At 44.8% G+C, this 5,895-nt stretch overlaps 1 pseudogene; it reads left to right on the top strand.

Annotated features, from left to right (window-relative positions):
* Positions 1-1,472: 1,472 nt before the first annotated feature.
* LOC117884562 lies at positions 1,473-1,668 on the top strand (annotated as a pseudogene).
* The last annotated feature ends 4,227 nt before the right edge of the window (positions 1,669-5,895 follow it).

The following is a 5,895-nucleotide window of genomic DNA, read 5'->3' as shown; positions in this document are numbered from 1 at the left end:
TCAAAGGTAGCTCCACTAAAGTGTTTCCAAAGATATGCACTCTCTCACCCTATGAGGTCATGGAGGAATATTTTCTCCACTGAAGTCAATGATGCTATGTTGGTTTACACCAGCTGAGGATCTAACCCCTTCTAGGCAACAAAGCCAGGGAAGACTTAAAAAAAAAAAAAATCAGGGCCTATGAGTAGTTAGCCACACTCTTCCCTTGTCAGTAAAAAGGCAAAAAATCATAAAATCTGGCACCAGATAATGTTATTTCCCTCCTGAAGTCTGGAAAATCCTTATAAGATTCAGCAAACTGTTTGCTCTATGTCTGTCCGCCATAGAAAATCCTGGAATATTTCCTTCTAGAGGAGTTCTGCCCAGGTGCAGCTCCCCTTCAGGAGCAAACCATTTTCCACCTCAATAGCACGTGTCAGCTGGAGCTAGTGCTAACAAGTCACAGCAGTTGAGGCAGGCTTCCAAAGCACAACAAAGATGGGCACAAGCTCCAAGGGACCCATAGCCCAGATTCCCTAGGGGCTGATCTAACATATGGAAGACTTTCCCAAACACTGCAAACCAGAATCTCCATAGTACCTAATGCTCCAGCTACTCCTCTTCCCATTTCCAACATATGCCCCCCACCCTCCTGCCCAGGTACCAGGCCTTGCAAAGAGGAAAGGCAACAAAGGGCCACTTACATCAGCCCTATGCTTCTCCCTCTGCTTTTAGAGACCCAATATGCAACCAGATGCAGCCATAATCTTTAGTGCATAAACTGCCCATGACCCTTGTGTGATGCTATTACAGCACGTCCAGTGAAGTAGGTACAGGTGCACTGTTTTGAAAGAATGGGCTGTAATTGCACCTTCAGCTGAGAGTGGTGGACTAATCAGTGACCTTACTGAGTCAATGCAAGGCCAATTTCTGTTTCCCTGGGAGAGTGAAGTGTTTGAGGTTTGGGAACTCTTTCAAGACAAGGCATGTTTGCAGTGTATCATGCATGTTCTGGCACTACCGTGATCAGGGCAGGAACAAGTCACCACTGAGCTGTGAGATTCTGCCAATGCAACAGTCACCCAGGCGGGAGGCAGCACTTGGCAGAGGAATACTCCACAAGGTTTTAACTGCGGAGTTATCCCCAAATCATTCCTTGGCTGAGAGGTGTTGGCCTCTTACACTCCCTGGGGAATGAAATAGAGGGTTCTGTGTCCTTGAACACAATGCAGTCTCACTGCAGAGGACTTCTAGCATCACACGTGGTGGGCTCTCTGTCCCTACTCTACTGAAGCCATACAGCCAGGGTTTCCTCTGAGGAAAGCTGCCTCTGGAACACCCTTTCCCCTCTGCATTGTTCCTCAGCACAGAGACCTTCAGAGAGCAATGACTTTTGGTCACTCCTCACTTGGGCTGGATTGCAGCTGGGGACCCTGAAGGTGAAAGACTGTTTCCCTATTACTGACCACCAGAGCTGGCTAGTCCCCTAAGAAAACATAGCTCACAGGGGCAGCATCATAGCCAATGAGGTTAATCTGAGGCATGATTATTGCTAGTTGAAAACTTTCCTCTGAATATAGGCATTTGGAGTGAGTTTTATTTCCTTCCTCAGTTTAACTGTTTACTTAACCCACCCTTACTTTATTTTTCCTTTTATTCTGTAGGAATGGGTGACTCGGGATATGTCTGCGTAAACATTTTAGATCAAAGCAAAAGCAATCAGCTTCACCAAAGTGCTACAATGCGGATATGAAATTATGCCGAATTAGTGTTTATTTCCTTGGCCAGCTAATTCATTCTGTGTTTCTTTGCACTTGCCATGGCCCCTCACAAACCTGGGGGAGGAAGAGGTTTGGCAGGAAATGAATACCTGTTTGAGGTGATTTTGCATCACTGAGAGGAGGTGCCATCTCCTCACTTGAGAGAAAGGGGAAAACAAATCTGGAGTGCTTACCAGCTGGAAGAACAGGAGCTGTAGCAAGCCTCTACTGAATGGCTGCTTCAGGACTGCAGCTGCTTAGCGCTGACACATTTCAGTGAGGCAGCTGTTAGAAAAGCATTCTGGGAAAGGTTCCTAAAAGGGGAGGCTGAGAGCAAGGCAGTTCCTCATAAGGAAAGGTACCTGTTAGGAAGCACCTAAAGTTTCACTTTGAAGGAAGGGGAAGGGATCTAGTGAAGTGCTACAAGGCTGAAGCCAGGTGTATATCTTTGTGTTGATGATATGGCCAGAATTCTCAAAAGGACTCAGGACCGACATCTGGGACAGGGGTTCTCAAACTGGGGGTTGGGAGCCCTCAGGGGGTCATGAGGTTATTACAGGCTGACAGCTTCCACCCCAAACCCTGCTTTGTCTCCAGCATTTATAATGGTGTTAAATATATAAAAAAGTGTTTTTAATTTATTGGGGAGGGGTCACACTCAGAGGCTTGCTATGTGAAAGGGGTCATCAGCACAAAAGTTTGAGAACTACGGGACTAGCGCTTTCAGGAGAGCTTAGCTCCCCAGTAGGCACCAAAATAAGACTGGACAGTGTTTCAAAGAGCTCAGCCCACTGGAAACTCTGAACTTCTGAAAATCTGGCTCTTATTTAGGTGCCTTAAATGGAAGCTGAGCTTCTTGGAAAATCTGGCCCCAGTTATGGGTGCTGGGCCCTTGAAAATCTGCCCCTGAGCTCTTTTGAAAATGGCTCTATATTTAAAAACCTGGGATGCAAGTTTGATGTTAGCCACTTCCTTTTAGTATATAACAGGTGGACATTACATATTTATGTTCACCAGGACACAGAAAATGAAAGCGGGTTACATGTGCTGAACACTTCTTTAAAGAGGCAAAAAAGATGTATGGAATCTCCACTCGCCCATCTCCAATGGTTCTATTCAGTGAAGCCCCTACATATTTTAAGACTTCTCTAAATCTCTCTAGTGTAGAAACAGATTGAAAGTTTCATAAATCTTTTGTGTTACTCCTGATCATTTCTGGTTCCAAAGGGGTCAGAAAAGCCATAAGGATAGCATCTCTTTCAGGCCCAGTAGAATCTAGGAAGAGTATCAAAATGAAAAGAAAACATTTCGTTAGAATTATTTTTAATTTAATTTTTTGTTGTTTTTAAAAAGATGTTAATGGTTTGGTCAAAGGCTCAGCTTGATTTTTTTTTTTTTTATTTTAATCTCCCAACTCTGCTGGCTATTCGCCTCCAAGATCTCCTGTAACAAGTCAACATTTCTGATCTAAAATAAATGTCAGTGCCTAGATACAGATGACAGCCCCATGATGTGAATTTCTGGTCCTTTGAAAGATTCCCAAAACGCCTCTAGTAAGTCTGAAAGTTCCTTAATGTCAGAGGTAGCCCTGGCCCACAGCTTTCCAAACACTGGTCTGCTTTCTTGAGTCATGCTCCCCTGGACACATGAGCCTCTTAATTAAGTGATACTTTCTGTCCTGCAGAATCATGAGACAACAGGAAGTTTGGAGGCAGGGGAGGCCAGCAGAAGAGGTTATTTATAAGAGAAACTCAGAGGAAATCTTAAAAGGGCCCTTTTTGAATATGGAGGGCTGCCTTTTCAAGAGGCTACATACACCCCAGGGGAGGTGGACCCTCCAATTCTAGGCACTAAAATACTACAATAATGAGCATGATACAAAGCCTAGATAGAGCCATTGGATACTTCTGAACAAGTTGCATTCATTAAATGCAGTGTCAGACGACTGGTTCTCCAGGTTTCCTGTTGTTGTTGTTCCCCTTTGCTTCTGGGGCATTTGTGACCTGTACTGAGATAAGAATAAGGTTTGAAAAAAGCTAATCATGCTACCTACGCAAGGGCACATGTCAAGTGATTTCAAGTGACCAAGGACGTTTTGTCAGTCAGCTTGCTGCAGTGAGGGGTCATCTGCATCTATACAGTTGGGTCATTCACAGCCCCAGCAGTGCATTCCCACTCTTCTTTGTAGCTAGGAATCATCTCCATAACTTGTGGCCTGGAGAAAGATGTTCACAGCTTACACTGTTGTTGCAACCGCATGGGGAAATTCTACAGGACGAGCTCAGAAATCATAGAGGATTTATTGTTTCTCCCAATGTTGAACCACAAAGGGCTGTTATGTGCAGTGGTTGGTATCACACGGTTAAATGATTGGAGAGAGGTTAATATTTTTCACGTATTGCTGTGTCTGGGCCAGCAGGAGCTGGGAGCATTGCTGTGTATTCAGCCCCAGGGGAATACACTGCCTTACAATACCTCCCAAGTGACCCCCCACACACGTGCTCTGTGGCCTGGCTGCTAACTCATGCAAAGACTAAACATGTGTACAGGGCAATGGAGTGTATAATGATTGCTCTGGCAGGGTGGACTCCTATGTGAGCTCCTCCAAACCTTCCTCAATTCCATGCAGCAGGATCACAGTGGGTATACTGCTGGCAGGACCATCTGCAGCTGTGGAAGGAGGACAAGAATTGCCTGTCAGAAAAGGATGTAGTCTGAGAATAAACTAGGAGCCAGGAATAATTGAATTCTAAGCCCAGCTCTGACACTGACTTCTTCTGTGGCCTCAGACCTGTCACTTAACTTCCCTCTATTTTCATTCCTAATCTCTAAAGTGGGACTAATACCTATCTCATGGTGGTATAAAAAATATTCTGTACAATGTGCACTGATTAGTGCCGAAGTACTATAACCCAGAAAAGGAAAGCCACAAAGCAAGTGTCTGCTGCATTTCTGATTCATTTAACTGCATGGCATGTTTATTCTGTGATAAGCCAGGGTTTAATTTGGGGAGAAAGCTTCTCCAGTTGTCAGTTTCAAAACAATGAGCTGTCCCATATATGCAACTTCATTTTACTAACGGAGATTTCTTGGGGTCTTTTTTAGTTAATTTCAACGTAGAAAAGAGATTCTGTTTCTCTCCAGCTCAGATACATTTTTAGATTCAGTACTCAGAAACCAGGAGATAGAGACTGCATTCCCGCCTCCGTTTTTTGCATGCACAGAGAGAGAGAGAGAGAGTGTGTATAAACATACACACACACACAACACTTTCTGCTGAGGATGAGGTGTGCACGTAATACCTTCTGCTGAGGATGACTTAATTGACCTTACCTAATAAATGTTCATTTTTTTGTAGGGCTTGCTCATATTTCGGGATCTAGGAAGCCATATTGAAAAACTTGGACCAGGTAGTACTTATGGGACAAACTGACAACATAAAAGGGGAGTGAGGTATTCTATGAATTTAGTGCTAGAGCCACAGGAGGACTTGGGCATGGCAATACTGAGCTTTCACACGTCTTGCCCCCCAGCAGAATCCACCAACCTGAGTTAGGCACCTAGGCTCCCTATGCAAGGCGTGGGGAGAAATAGGTGCCTAAGAAAGGGACTCACAAAAGCCAGCACACTGAGCAGGGCGCTGCCTCTGCTAGCCAATAGGAAATGCCTAAGTCCCCTATCTCTGCTCAGGATTCATGTTCACAAACCCTCTCCTGAAATTAGGCCACTAAGCCCCTTCACACAAAACCAAGGAGAAAAAGGTGGTGGTGCACCCCCCTTAACCTCAATGGTTAGGGTACTCACCTAACTCTCCAGGTTGGGGAGGAGAGTGGAATTGAACCTGGATTTTCCATCTCCGGGTGAGTGCTCTAACCACAGCGGTGGAAGTTACATGAGTGGCATCCCTACGTCCTCCCCTGGCTATTTTCTGTGAGCTATTTTCTCCAGAGCTAGGCAGCAGCTGAGGATCTCAGCGTCTCCTAGCTGTTGGATTTAGGTGTCGACAATGGAAGTTAGGCACCTAAGTCTTTTTGGGTCTAGCCCTTAGGCAATTGTTTAACCAACTCAACAGCCTAAGAAAATCAGCTAGTGCACCAAAAATACATTATTAGCATAAAGTTGGGACATGCTTCTCCTTTCCAACTAAAAATATCAT

Source organism: Trachemys scripta, chromosome 10 (genome assembly GCF_013100865.1).
Source record: "Trachemys scripta elegans isolate TJP31775 chromosome 10, CAS_Tse_1.0, whole genome shotgun sequence".
NCBI classification, from domain to species: domain Eukaryota; kingdom Metazoa; phylum Chordata; order Testudines; family Emydidae; genus Trachemys; species Trachemys scripta.
Note: the sequence above shows the minus strand (reverse complement) of the source record. Positions and strands in the feature narration are given on the sequence as shown.